The 15255-nt window shown below is 42.9% G+C and overlaps 1 protein-coding gene across 13 annotated transcripts in view; it reads left to right on the forward strand.

The window, feature by feature from the left end:
• RIMS1 (regulating synaptic membrane exocytosis 1) overlaps window positions 1-15255 on the forward strand; it is a 1970833-nt gene that overhangs the window by 492992 nt on the left and 1462586 nt on the right. The window lies entirely within an intron of this gene.

Here is a 15255-nt window from a genome sequence, read left to right on the forward strand (position 1 = left end):
CCTCTCCTCTCACCCAACACGCCCTCTACCTTTCTCTCTGTCCATCCAGCTCCCCATTCCTTTCTCTGCACACTCACTCCTTTCACCCACATCCCTCTACCTTTCTACGTCTCTGTCCACCCAGCTCCCCTTTCCTGGATCTACATTCTCTCTCCTCTCACCCACCACTCTCTACTAGACGGATGCCATCTATATTCTATGAGTGGGAAAGAAGAACCCATTCCTTGCACACAAGGGATCGCGCTGGCATCTTGAAAGTAAAACAGGCTTGTTTAAGTGGAAAACCGTGATGTGCGTGTGGCTGGAATTAAAGGTTCGTGCTTTTTTAAGCTACCTACACCACTATCATATGAAATCTCTTTATATATTTCATAACTACACTTTCACAATTACTTTATCAACTCTCTCACGTCCTTAAATTTGCTTAAATGCACCATTTCATTTTATTTTATTTTGAAAGTTTTATAGAGCGCGAACAAGATCCTGGCGGATATCAGAGCGCTATACAATGTTACATATACATAAAAGAAAAAGAAGAGCAGGTAAATATCAAACATATGTACAGTGGCGTATTATACAAGTACGAACAAAGTAAGAAGCGTTAAACGGTCTGTCTCGTAGAGTGAGACCGAGGGTCAGTATAATGTCAAGATTGCTTGCTTCTATGTATCATATTCATGTGAATTTGGCCATGAGGATAGCTTTTACTTCCTTTTTTTTTTTACTTGCCTGCTCCCCCCGAATTTCCCCGAACCCCACCATATGGTGGCTGGACTCGCTCGCTACACTCACTCGCCTCCGGGCACTCATACATAACGTTTACGCCTCACCACTTTCAAATGTCACCAGCCGCCACTGCATATTACAGCGGGAAAGGCGTCAAGTACATTGCAACTTTATTTTTGGTAAAAAGAGGTGTCAGCATCAATCTGAACGTAAGTTCAGGGACGAGAAAAACCGAACTGAAGTAATGAAGATTGCAATTAAGTAACCCTGGCATTCGTCTACATCCCTTTCACTGGATCACAATATAAGCTTCTGTAACGGTAATACCTATCCCACAAGGAGTCCCTCGACTATTTCCAATGTTTCCATTAGCATTCGTATATTGAGAACAGTTTCCCCTTTCGCAAGTGCATTTTAGAGTTTTCTATTGACTGTCTGCCATCTAGCGGTGAGTTGTTAGAAGACAGTTGTTAAACGAGGGCTTTTGTCACCGTACGTAGTTCTTTTGATTGAAACTCAGACGCTAGGTAGCACACTAGATAAGATAGTCCTTTTCATTATTTAGATTTATATGCAACACTTTTTATAGTTTCTAAAACCTTTCGTCAAGCTGCCTGTGACTGGGACTTCATCTTTCTGTGTTAGTTTCAATGGATTACGGAATACCACAATACTGTCTTTATTCGTGGTTTCTGTTTTGCTTTCCTGTTTTTAAGAAGGCGAATCCAAGTATTTTTTTTATACAGCATGGACATTTAAAAAAACATGGACAAACTAAAATCGTTATTTTTGACACTCTGACCTAGCTTCCTGAATGTTACGTCTGTTAGACTTGATCTACAAAACACCAGCACGGAACATGAAAATTAGGAAAGTATTCCTACATGAACGACCACTTCGTATTCATGCAAGCAGCTCATATAGAAAAAAAATATCCATCATCTTTCGAGGATGTAAAAAATAATTAATCTGGTCTCTCAAATTGTACGTGACCTCATTGTTGATATAGTCACTATGCCAAAAGTGTACTTGGTTTCACTTAAACTCTATAGTAAGCAGAGTTAGACCAGAACCGATTCCCGGATTCCAATTCATTGCAGACTTTTAGTTAAGAGACCATGTCACAGCTGTGTGTGTGAAATATTCACGCGTACCAACTGGAGGATATGGGCAGTGTTAAATGTCTGTATAATAGTAACAAATGCTTTTTATATGGCAACAATACATTTATAAGAGATGATTACTCCATGTGGGTTTACCCTAAACTCTTTGGTCCACAATCAACAACCGCTTCCTCCTGCCGCTGAGAGGTTCAGCCTTAGCTGTTGTTGGCCCTAAATTTGAAACATTTCCAGAAAGACGTTGAAACACAGGGCCCTGAATGGTGTAGTGCCCACAAGTGCCTGTGAAAGATGCTGTTGCGGGGAATGAGATTTTGATATCAATTTATGATCAATTTAATAACTTATCTCATTCATCTGGTTTGGACCGCTTATATCTGTCATTGAGTAAAAGACAACCCCTGTATCGGTTTAGACAAACCCCATTAACGGACGCCACTCAGAAGGACCACTTACAACTGATAAAGTTTAAAAGTTTTATATAAAAGTCAAGTTAAATGCAAATACAATCCTCTCGGGACCAAAGTATACAAAAGAATACAAAATCAATTCCACATTCAGCAATTTAAAGCTTCGATGTGAAGTGGTTCCTTGGCGTCATCTACAGAAAGAGAAAAAAATCTCACGTTAAATCTGTCCCTACTCTATGCTATGTGACATCCCTACTTCGTTAGTTTCTTCCCTAAAAAGGTGTCAGCAGTTTGACTTCCAAAGAAGATCAAACTCTCTTAGCCTCTAAAGGTAACTTAAGTTTAAGAAGCAGTACCCTCTCTGCCTACCCATCCGCTCTTCTTAAGGGTCCTCGGCCTACTGCTCTTTTGCGCTCTGATCTCTCTCAGCGCATCTGCTCAAGTCATCTACCCTTCGCCCTTCTCTCTCTCTCTCTGAGCTCCCTGCTGGGCTATTTGCTATCTTATCCCCGGGGTGCTGTCCCTAAAATACACAATCACAGTGTGGGTGGAACGCCCCTTGACGCCCACCACGGACTTTCCCCGATGATGTCAGCTTCTGGCTTCTTCCATTACTTCATCTCTTTCGTCGTCTGTTAAGTTGACCTTTCTACTTTAGATGTCATCTTCATCTTCTTATTGGCAATTTCAATTGACACTTTCAGATCAGAAATCATATGAACTTAAACAAGACTTTAACTTACAACTGCTATTCCTTGACCTTCTAGGTCCTGTGAATGGTCATTCAAAACAAGTCTCAAATTCTTAGCGCTTCTCATCACGTTCAGGCCATAAACTTTGTCCAGCGTTGTCACCTTAAATCTAACAAGTGCTAGACTTCTTGGCTCTCACGTCCACATCAAGCTATTTACGACTCCTGTAAGTCCGCTAAATTATATACATTGGACTGTGTTCCTGCTAACCCTTAGTCAGTCAGGTTAGAATCACAAATGACCTAAACCTTTCTAGCGTTCTCACAGAAAGCCTTCTACACAGTACAACCTTTAACACACATTTATATATTCGTATTTAGCAAAAGTCTTGATTATACTCGAATACATTTTACATAGAATATAAACTACGTAAGCATAACTTCATATCATCATTCGCTATATCGTTTTATATATGTTCTACATATTTCTTCACGTTTCATTTCTCGCTGTTTCTTCGTTTAAAGTTACACACGTACATGAATTCTACTTTGCACGTTTTTACATTTCGTAAGCATTTCTACACCGTCTCTACATCTGCCCACTACATATACGGGCCTTCTAAATCTAATACATGTTCTAAAGTGAATATAGTCACATTTCCTATATTACTTTGGATTATCTCGGTTATCTATATGCTATAAGTATCACTTCACATTACGATATACGTTTCATTCCTACGTTTACACAATGTGCTTGTAAATATGCCCTATACATAATTTCAATTCAAATTTCCGCTCTCTCAGTCCCCCCTTTGATGACTTCTAGGAGTCATCACTAAACGCAATTTGAATAACATTTCTAAACCGAACTAGTTACAATATTCCCTCTTTTCATCGTTTCAAGTGCTCTTAAGCTTTTGTACTGTTGATCTTGTAAAGCAGCTAATCTCCTTTCTTGCTCTCTCATTGTTCGTTGTAACTGGTTCGACCTATACCATTTATACAATTTTACTAAACCTAACAATGTGATTATACAAATTAATACTATTAATACAGGCTTTAATATGTACCATACTATGCTTTTCCCAAGGTTGGCAAACCAACTCCCAACCTTTCCTACTCCATGACCAACTTTTTCCCAAACATTTATTTTTGCTAAATCTTCGATCTCTTGATGAATCTGTGTAATGTTCCGTATAACTTTCTCAAGTGGTTTTGAATTATCAGGAATATAAGTACAACATTCCTGGACCTTCAAAGCCTTGCAAACTCCGCCTTCTTTTGCTAGCAGTACATCTAAAGCAAGTCGGTTCTGAAGAACCATTGCTCTAATCGACTGCATCTCACCTTCTACCAACATTAATGACCTTGCAGTACTTGCAGATAATCTATCCACAACTGTAGCCAGTCTCCTAATTTTAACATCGTTAAGTATTAAACCTAACATAGGAAACATTGCTCCAAATACATCTCCTACTACTTCTGCATCTCCTACTTCCCTTTTCGTTCTCCTCGAAGCCTTTCCTTCTATTACCGCTACATCCTTTGCATGATATATTTTGGGGAAGACAATTGCCAAGTAACACGACCCATACCAATTATCAGGTAGTTTTACATAAGCATTTCTTCCACATACAAAATACACATTCGGAATAGCTTGCATTCCTTTCATAAAATCTTTCGTATAGTACTCTAAACGAAAAGCATGTTCGCAATTCACTTCACCTACAAATACACTCTCATAATATGTCTTACTTCGAGTTAAACATAACTTTCCTTTCTGCGTTCTATCCAATGCTATTGGACCATTGCTACCTTTCTTTTTATGTGCCTTCTCTTCTTCGGTCCAATCCGTTTTCCATTGTCCTGACATTTTTAAAATCTTCTGCCTTCTGTATCTATCATCTACTTGTCCTATGAACTTCTTCTCTACCTCTGATACCTTGCAAGTTAGATTATTTCTGCGTGCATATGATGTATCTAGTGTATCCCATGGAAGAAAGAATTTGGCTAATCTATCCTCCTTTTTGTAATAGTCCCACTTATTCATTTGCTTATAATTCGGAACTTCAGGCAGTACCGAATCATAATTTGAAAAGTAGTACTCAAATCCTTCTCTACCATAAAATATACTAAGCAGTAAACTACATGTTATCCCATAAGTCAATGGGAGATGATGATATCTAATGCCTTCGTCTACAGAAGCCGGCAATTGCATACAAACATAGCAATCTTTGGCCTCCATGGCATCGATATATTCATATAATAGTTTAGCATATGCGTTTGACCTAAAGTTTCCCTGTGATTCGTCTATGTGTAACCTACGAGCTTCATCTGCCAATAACGCCTTTTCACGTATAACGTTGCTCTCCTCCTTTTTCCCCATAAGAGCAGGTTTCAAAGTCGTTATAGGCTTTACATTTGCTATTTCCTTATCACTTTCATGTCCTATGAGGTATGATATTGTCACTACTGTAATTATGAGAAAAATTACTACTGCTATTAGTGTACCTACTATACATCTAGCTTTTCGGTTTGGGTTGCCGTTCTCCATGTTATCAAAACAGCGTAACTCCTTCTTTTGCGAAAAGTTTTCCTTCTGCAGTCTTTGTTTGCTTTATTTGCTTTCTCAGTCTTTATTTCCTTTATTAAAAGTGCTCTTTGTCAAAAAAGTCTCTTTTCGCAACAATGTCTTTTTCCTTTAGCAACGGACAACCCTAACCCTTCTCCGTCCTCTAAATGTAATCCCTAATTTTATTCTTCTTTCCACTCGGCGCTAGGTTATCTTCTTCTTTATAGCTTATATACAAAAAGTCTCTTATGCATCAACAATTATTCTCGGAGCTGCAGCTTTCACAACAATTTCTAATAATTCAAAACGAATAACTTTTTCTTCTTCTTCTGGCATTTGCTGGCCAAAAGTTGGAAATTGTAATCTATTTAGCACTAGATCTTGAATTTGACTCAAATATGGGGGTATTGGAAGTGTGAAAGTCAGTAATCCCTCAGTCTCGAGTCCAGGCGTCAACATCCATATCTCCACTGCCACAAATGGATCGTGATCGATTACTTTCACTTTCTTCACTCTCCCAGATTTCTGTCCCCAAGACATCTGCTAGATAAGTCCACTCTGGGGTGGCGTACCTTCTGCAGGGCACACGTACCCTTCTCGATCTCCTTGGACTTTCAGTTCCTGAGTCTGTAGTTTCCTCCTCCTGGTCCGATTCTTCTGCGATCGGAACAAGAGTTCTTTCTTGCTTTTCTTCTGAGCTTGGCCTTTTCTTTCTCTCCGGCCAACTGGCTTCGTCTCTCTTTGTCCTCCTGCTCCTTGTTCTTGGACCAGTCTCTTGGTCACTCTCTGTTTGTTCAATATCTGTGTCGGACTCCCAATTACTTTCTTCTCCTGAGGCGACTTCGGTCCCACTGGTGTCTTGACCTTCGTCGACCTGTTCCGTCTCGATCTCAGCCTCTTCGCTCACCTCCACAGCTTGGCTTTCCCCCTCTATGGCTTCTCCGCTTTCCGCTGGATTCCCATCCGAGAGAGGAGCTGTTTCTTCTAGAGGTGTTGGCACTCTTCGGGTGTGTGAGGCATGTATCCAGTTTGGCAGACCTCCACACTTTACTGCGGTATTCGTCACAAGTATAACTTGAAACGGTCCTCTCCAGCGCACGTCTAAGCAGTTCTTCCTGACATGCTTCTTTACCAGGACCCAGTCTCCCGGACTCAGGTCATGGCACAAGTCTTGTGCTGATGGAACCTCTGCAGCCTGGACCTGGAGGGACACAGAATTAACGGCATCAGATAGTCCCTTACAGTAGTCCAAGATCAAATCGTCTGTGATGTTCACTAGAGCTGCAGTCGGAACCGATGGCAATCTCATGGCTCTCCCCATTAGCACTTCATGAGGAGAGAGACCTGTTTTCCTATCCGGTGTGCTACGTATACTCATAAGAACCACTGGAAGTGCGTCTGGCCAACTCAGGGATGTTGCTGAACAAACTTTGGCAAGTCTGGACTTTATCGTGCTGTTGATTTGCTCTACGATCCCTGAAGCTTCTGGTCGATAGCTGCAGTGTAACTTCTGATCGATATTCAAAGCTGAACATAGCATCTTCACTATTTCGCTGTTAAAATGAGTTCCTCTGTCCGATTCCAAAGAGGATGGCACCCCAAACCTCGGTATTAACTCTCTAAGTAACAATTTTGCTACTGTAAGTGTATCGCACCTACGTGTAGGGTAAGCCTCAACCCATCTAGAAAATATGCAAACAATCACTAAAACGTATCTGAGTCTGTTGCATTTAGGCATCTCAATGAAATCAAGCTGCATTCTATTGAAAGGCCCCCCAGACCTCCCAATGTGACTCAGTGTAACTGGTGTTCTCTTTCCCACATTGAGTTGCTGACAGATCGTACATCGCTGACACACAGCTTCTGCCGCTACTCTAAATTTAGGGTTGAACCACGTTTGTCTGAATACTCTCACCATAGCATCTCTTCCTATGTGTGCTGATCCATGCAATTTCCTTGCCATTGGACTAACAAGTTCATTCGGTAAAACTGCTCTCCCATCTGCAGAGATCCAAAAGTTCATTTCACTTCTAGAACAACCAGCTGTTTCCCAACTCTTTTTCTCATCATCTGGTGCATTTTCCTGAATACTTCGTAATTCATCCCACGTATCTACAGTATCTAACAACATAGTCAATTCAGTTCTTTCTTGGATTTCCCCCACTTTTATATCAGTGTGAGAATATCCCTGTTCCGCACAATAACGCGCTACTTCATCTGCGTAGCGGTTTCCTAGTGACACAAAATCAACATTCTTTGTATGGGCTGCACATTTGACCACTGCTATGGCCATCGGTTTTTGCAATGCCTCTAACAAAAGTCTCACGAATTCTCCATTCCTAATGGGAGAACCCGAGGAGGTCATGTAACCTCTTTGAGACCATAACTGCCCATAATCGTGAACTACCCCGAAACCATACTGGCTATCGGTGTATATGGTGACTCGAAGTTTATCGCCCGCTAAGCAAGCACGAGTCAAAGCAACAATTTCAGCTACCTGAGCGGAGTGTACTCCTTCCAGGCAAGCGGCTTCTATTACTCTCGTAATTGTGCAAACTGCATAAGCTGCTCTCAGCTGACCGATATTGTCTCTTACACATGAACCATCAACAAAGAAAATTTCATCTGGGTCAGTCAATGGCTCATCTACAATATCGGGTCTCGGTTTGGTGCATAGTTCAGTCACATCAAGGCAGTCATGATCTGTACAATTTTCATCATCCACCTCATTCGGAAGTGGCATCAAAGTTGCAGGATTCAAGACGGAGCATCTTTTCAGGATCACATTCTCGGCAGCCAGTATGACTTGCTCGTAGCGTGTGAGCCTGCTATTTGTCAGATGCTGAGTCTTAGTCCTGGTCATTAACAGTTCTACAGAATGTGGTACATACACCTCTAACTGATGACCCATAACTACGCTTTCAGATCGTTCAATGCTGACACCCGTTGCAGCTACGGATTTGAGACATCCGGGCAACGCTGCGGCTACTGGATCTAATGTAGCCGAAAAATACGCTACTGGTCTACGCGCATCTCCGTGGATCTGAGCTAAAACTGCTAACGCGCATCCCTCTCTTTCGCAGCAGTAAAGCAAAAATGGCTTCGTGTAATCAGGCATTCCTAAAGCCGGGGCACGACATAAGTCCTCCCTCAGCTGCAAAAACGCCATCAAACAATCTTTGTCCCATGGTACCGGATCACTTACTCCTTTATGCGTCAGTTGTAATAATGGTTTTGCCTTCAGTGAGAAGTTGGCTATCCACTGTCGACAGTAACCGACCATACCTAGAAACATCCTGACTTCTCTTTGTGTTGTAGGCGCATTCATTTTCATGATCGCCTCTATTCTGTCTGGAGACACCTTCCGCTTTCCCTTTTCAATCCTATGGCCCAAGTATTGCACTTCAGTCTTGCAATATTGCAATTTACTTGGAGACACCTTGTGTCCATTCTCGGCCAAGTGATTTAACAAGGTTATGGTGTCTTCTCTGCAAGCTTCCTCAGTTTCTGACGCAACTAGGAGGTCGTCTATGTACTGGACTAGAACTGAATTCTTGGGCAGTACTAGACTTTCCAGATTTCGTTTTAATAACTGGTTAAAGATCGATGGACTTTCTGTATACCCCTGAGGGATACGACACCATGTTAAGACGCGATCTTCCAGCTTAAAAGCGAAAAGATACTGGCTCTCTTCATCTAAAGGTATCGAAAAGAAAGCCTGGCACAAATCTATCACTGTAAACCATTCAGCTTGGAACGGTATCTGAAATAATATCACTGATGGATTCGGTACCACTGGACAACATGAGACAACAATGTTATTAATCTTCCGAAGATCCTGCACTATTCTGTATTTTCCACTAGGCTTCTGCAAACCCATAATCGGAGAGTTACATGGACTTCCCACGATCTCCTTCAGTATTCCCTGTTTAATCATGTATTCGATCACAGGCTTTATTCCTGCAATCGTCTCTGGAGTCAACTTGTATTGTGGGGTTCTTGGATATTCCGCATTAGCTCTTACCAAGATTTTTACTGGTTCTACTCCTTTAATCAGTCCTATTTCTTCTCCAGTAAAATCCCACACCTCATCTGACACTTTCTCTCTCAAATCCTGTGGAAGTTCCTCCACTGTTAAGGTAGGATATAGTTCCACGCACTCTTGCGAGTTTACAATTTTAAAATCAGCATCCTCATCATTTGTCTGCACTTCTACTCCTTCAGGTGTACAATGTATTGTGCAATTCAGTTTACACAATAGATCTCTTCCTAGCAAACACACAGGACTAGAATCACAGATCACAAACTGATGTTCGTCACTGTAATTCCCTATCTTTACTGACACTGGTTCGGTCAGAGGATTAGTCATCCTCTTGTTTGCGACTCCTACCACCTGAATCGTCTCTCCCGATATTGGCAAACCTGGGACTACCGCTGATCTCAGAGTAGATCGAGTGGCGCCCGTATCTACCAAAAAGGTTGTAGGACATCCAGCTACTTCAGCCTCTACGTATGGTCCTCTCTGATCTACTTCCAGGGCTGCTCCTAGAGTACAGTCTTCCTCCCTATTCACTCGTTGCCCTGTAAGAGGATCAACGTAATAGCATTCCTCTCCTCCTACAAACAATGGCATTTGTCTATAAGTTTTCCCTCCGTTTGTGATGCGAGGTGGTTGAGGAAACGGGGCTCGAGGAGTCTGAGTCCCCCCTTTGATAAACTTTCCCTTCGGGGCTGCGGCTCCCTTAACCACGTTATTCTGTACCTCTTCCTCCTCTTGTTCTAATTCCCCTGTCTCAACATTGTAAGGACACTCGCGTCGCCAATGTCCCACTTCGTTACACTGATGACATCTAGTTGTCTTTTTCAGTGTCGCAATATCCATTCTCGGTCTCGGTCTTTCTTCCTCATCTCTGCTCTGATTATTCTGTTTCTTTGCTTGCGTTCCTGTTCCCTGTTGCCGCTGTCCACCCTTTCCAGCTGCTTGCATTTGTACCAGCATTAACTTTTCCTTGAGTTTCTTTGCCTTCGAATCTATCTCATCGCTACAATACCTTGCATACCTAAGAATTTCATCTAAAGGTTTGTTCTGCCAACAAATTAGATGTTGTTGTATCATCAGGCTTATGTCTGGTCTTAGTCCAAGAACAAACTTTGACACAAACTGTCCTATGTCCTTAGGATCCATTACATCTAACCCACTGTACTGCTTGAACGCTTTCAGCAGTCGCTCATAAAACTCATGGACTGTTTCCTTTGGCTCCTGAGTAGTTCGGTCTATCTTAACCCAGTCTATATCGTGCACTGGCACTTTCTCTTTCAGCCATGTTATGACTCTTTCGTATTTCTCCATGACTCTGACTGATGGACCATTCGTCCGGGTATCTCTCGGAGGCTCGCAAGCGGGCCATTCAACACTAAGCTTGCATGCCGTCCACAAGTCTCCGGGTACTACGATATCGAACAATGTGTTCAAATCGATCCACAGTACCTTCGAGATCTTCACAAATCTTTCTACCTGCTTGTACCACTCGACGGGATTTTCTCTAAGCTTTGGGAAGGAATTGGTAAATGCCGCCAAATCCCCCCTACTCCATGGTACGTGAACATAATTTCCGTTCGCGATTTCTCGCAAAGGGAATGCTTCCATTCGCATTAGGTCTGTATCCGGGGACCTTGTAAGTGAACTCCTTCTTACGGATCCCTTCTTAGACCATCTTTCCTCCCATCTATCCAGATCTCTCCATATTCTAATACTCTGAATCAATTCCCTTATATGTACCTTCAGCGCGATCGTTCTACGCTCATCCAGATCCTGATCTGAGCAAGTTAGCCTATGGTTACCCTGTAAAGCTTTAGTTCGTGACAGGTCTATCATATATCTATTTGCCAAATTCGATAAATTTTCATGAGCTGACCTCGCTCTCCGAGTAACATCCTTGGAGATAAACAATATTTCATCTGGTGCGTACAATTCTAATCTCTCTATTTTCACTGTGCCGTCAATTATCTCATCTAGGTCTGACTTCAAACTCATTACGTCGAGCCGGTTTGCTTTTATTTCAGCTCTCAGTATGTCAGTCCTAAGTGGTTCGCTCATACCTCTCTCACCTCCACTATGCGCCCTACGCCTGAGCACAGGTGAGTTATGAGGAGTTTTCCTTCCATCTCTTTGTTCCCACCTCTCTAGATCCCAAGCTTTTCCATCTTCCCGTGGGGTGTGGTGGAACATTACTCCATCCCCCATCCCTACATTTCGTCGTTTTGGCTCGGTTTCTCCAGATACGAGATAGGATCCGCCGTTTTGTTCAACATCACTGTAACTCGCTTGCTGTCTGGTATCGCTCAATAAACGATAAGGTCCTTCATGGCTCCCCATGCTCCCACGATCTCGATCCTGATCACCAGAAGTATGGCGAGACGTTTCGCGACTCCCTACATTGTCATGATTTTGTCTACTATCGCCGGATGCATGTCGAGACGCTTCGCGACTCTCCATGTTTCCGTGATTCCAATGTTGCGCTGTTTCACCCGGGGCATGGTGTGTGCATCTGAAAGTATTACGGTACTCCTGCGTCCTTTGTTCTCCTTCACTAAAGGTGACGAGAGGCACTTCGCCACACCCTGTACTCCTGTCGTCGCACATTTGCCTATTGCCGCTGATAGTAGGACGATTATTTCCTCTGCTTTCCTGACTCCCTCTCTCCCACTCCGGGCTGCTTTCTCCAGCTCCACAATGAGAGAGAACCCGATTATCTTGGTCTCTCCACTCAGCTCCTGTTTCTACACTTTTATTCCTACTCTCCTCGGCCGAATCCCAATCCTTCAGGTATTCCCTTAATTCCTTAAAGGACTTCGGTTTTGGTCCCCTTAAGTCCATTGGCCCTCTTTGACGCCCATCTCCATCTCTGCCCTGTCCCTGTCCCATCGTGCCTGTTCCTCCTGCTGGACCCCTTCTGGGTTGTAGATTGACACAATAGGGCCTATGGTAACCGGTACTTGTAGAGCATCTGGCATTTGGTAAGACCTTGCATGCTGTGTTTCTGGCATTTTCTGGACCACGAATCTTCCCACTACTCTCTGTTCGGAACTAGATTGAGGTACCTCCTCCTCTTTCCTGGCATCCCACTCTGATACTGGGATCGATTTATATTCTCCCCATCTAGCTCCGTCCTCTTGTGGTAATATAGGACTTGCGGCCCCTCCGCTGTACGGAGGTGGTCTATCTGTCAATAGCCTCTCTATCAGTTCCTCTTCTGTCTCGCTTTCCTCTTCTTCTTCTACAGGTTTCTTTTCTCCTGTGGCTTCTATCATGGTGAACAGTTTATCTGCTTCTATCTTTTGCACCCTCCATTTCTTAGCTTCCTCATCCCATTTGGCATCCTGCACTGCTTTTACCGATCTTCTCACTCTTTCTTGGCGCCTCTTTACGCTCTTTTCGTGTGCTGTTCTAAACCATACACTAAGTGCTTCGAACTGTGTTGGCCTCGGTAGAGGTCTTGTTGCAAGCATTACTGCTTTCAGTTCGTTCAACACATCTAGCTTAAACGTTCCGAATCTCGGAAACGCCAGTTCCTTATTCCCTTCAGTCAGCTTATTCCACTCGGAGATCCATAATATCGAGTGCAAACCTACATTCACTGCCATATAGTAAGCTGGTGTGCCTTCTGGTGGAGCTTCCTCTCCGGCATATAAGTTTCTTCTATTTCTCCTAAAGAGTGCTCTTAAACTCTTAAAACACTTCATTTCCGATAATTTTATAATTTTTCCTTTTGCTCTTCCTTGTTTACGTCCCACTGACAACCAACAACCAATCCCTATGCGGCTCTCGCTAATCGGCCTATCTCAGTGCGACTTTCGCTGACGTCTGACAAACTAACCAATCTCAGCGCGGTTCTATGCTGACGTCACTCGTTTCCTCTTGCAGCAATTCTCCTTCTTTCTCAACTCGTCTCACGATTTCATATGCGTTTTCATTCATACACTGAAAAATGACTACTTCCGTCCAAGCGATCACTTTTCTCTGACTGTACGGCCACAGTCTAACTGTAATTGTCACCTCAACTGACGAAACGTCTTCCCTCTTACGGTCAGACGATCGCCTCAACTGATAGGTTACTTACACACAGTAAACGTACGACCAGCGTCCGCTACTCATTCACTCACTCTTACGCTCCCCCTATCATCGGTCTGTCGGGAAATCAATGGTACCTCATGACCCCCTTTCAATGGTAGACAAATTACTCTGGGTGTTCGATACACCCGAACCACTTAAGTCCTCTGGACATAAGATTTCATCCGGTTGCGCGCGCTCACAACCTTCCCTCAATCACACTACAGGCATTCAACTCCGCTTGACATTACAACACAGGAACAACATAAAACACCGCAATCTTACAACGCATGACCCTTATACTCACTCTCGACCGATTCTGCTGCTTTTCTCTCGTCGCACCGTCAGCACCGTCTTCGGCAGGGATTCTTCTTTTGGTCGTCGATGACTAGGGACCTTGGGGTAAACTAAACCTGGCCTAGGTCGTCTTCCTCAAGAAGATAACCATCATTTCTCTGCTACCAACTGCGGGGAATGAGATTTTGATATCAATTTATGATCAATTTAATAACTTATCTCATTCATCTGGTTTGGACCGCTTATATCTGTCATTGAGTAAAAGACAACCCCTGTATCGGTTTAGACAAACCCCATTAACGGACGCCACTCAGAAGGACCACTTACAACTGATAAAGTTTAAAAGTTTTATATAAAAGTCAAGTTAAATGCAAATACAATCCTCTCGGGACCAAAGTATACAAAAGAATACAAAATCAATTCCACATTCAGCAATTTAAAGCTTCGATGTGAAGTGGTTCCTTGGCGTCATCTACAGAAAGAGAAAAAAATCTCACGTTAAATCTGTCCCTACTCTATGCTATGTGACATCCCTACTTCGTTAGTTTCTTCCCTAAAAAGGTGTCAGCAGTTTGACTTCCAAAGAAGATCAAACTCTCTTAGCCTCTAAAGGTAACTTAAGTTTAAGAAGCAGTACCCTCTCTGCCTACCCATCCGCTCTTCTTAAGGGTCCTCGGCCTACTGCTCTTTTGCGCTCTGATCTCTCTCAGCGCATCTGCTCAAGTCATCTACCCTTCGCCCTTCTCTCTCTCTCTCTGAGCTCCCTGCTGGGCTATTTGCTATCTTATCCCCGGGGTGCTGTCCCTAAAATACACAATCACAGTGTGGGTGGAACGCCCCTTGACGCCCACCACGGACTTTCCCCGATGATGTCAGCTTCTGGCTTCTTCCATTACTTCATCTCTTTCGTCGTCTGTTAAGTTGACCTTTCTTCTTTAGATGTCATCTTCATCTTCTTATTGGCAATTTCAATTGACACTTTCAGATCAGAAATCATATGAACTTAAACAAGACTTTAACTTACAACTGCTATTCCTTGACCTTCTAGGTCCTGTGAATGGTCATTCAAAACAAGTCTCAAATTCTTAGCGCTTCTCATCACGTTCAGGCCATAAACTTTGTCCAGCGTTGTCACCTTAAATCTAACAAGTGCTAGACTTCTTGGCTCTCACGTCCACATCAAGCTATTTACGACTCCTGTAAGTCCGCTAAATTATATACATTGGACTGTGTTCCTGCTAACCCTTAGTCAGTCAGGTTAGAATCACAAATGACCTAAACCTTTCTAGCGTTCTCACAGAAAGCCTTCTACACAGTACAACCTTTAA

Source organism: Lissotriton vulgaris, chromosome 6 (assembly GCF_964263255.1).
Source record: "Lissotriton vulgaris chromosome 6, aLisVul1.2, whole genome shotgun sequence".
Classification (NCBI taxonomy): Eukaryota; Metazoa; Chordata; class Amphibia; order Caudata; family Salamandridae; genus Lissotriton; species Lissotriton vulgaris.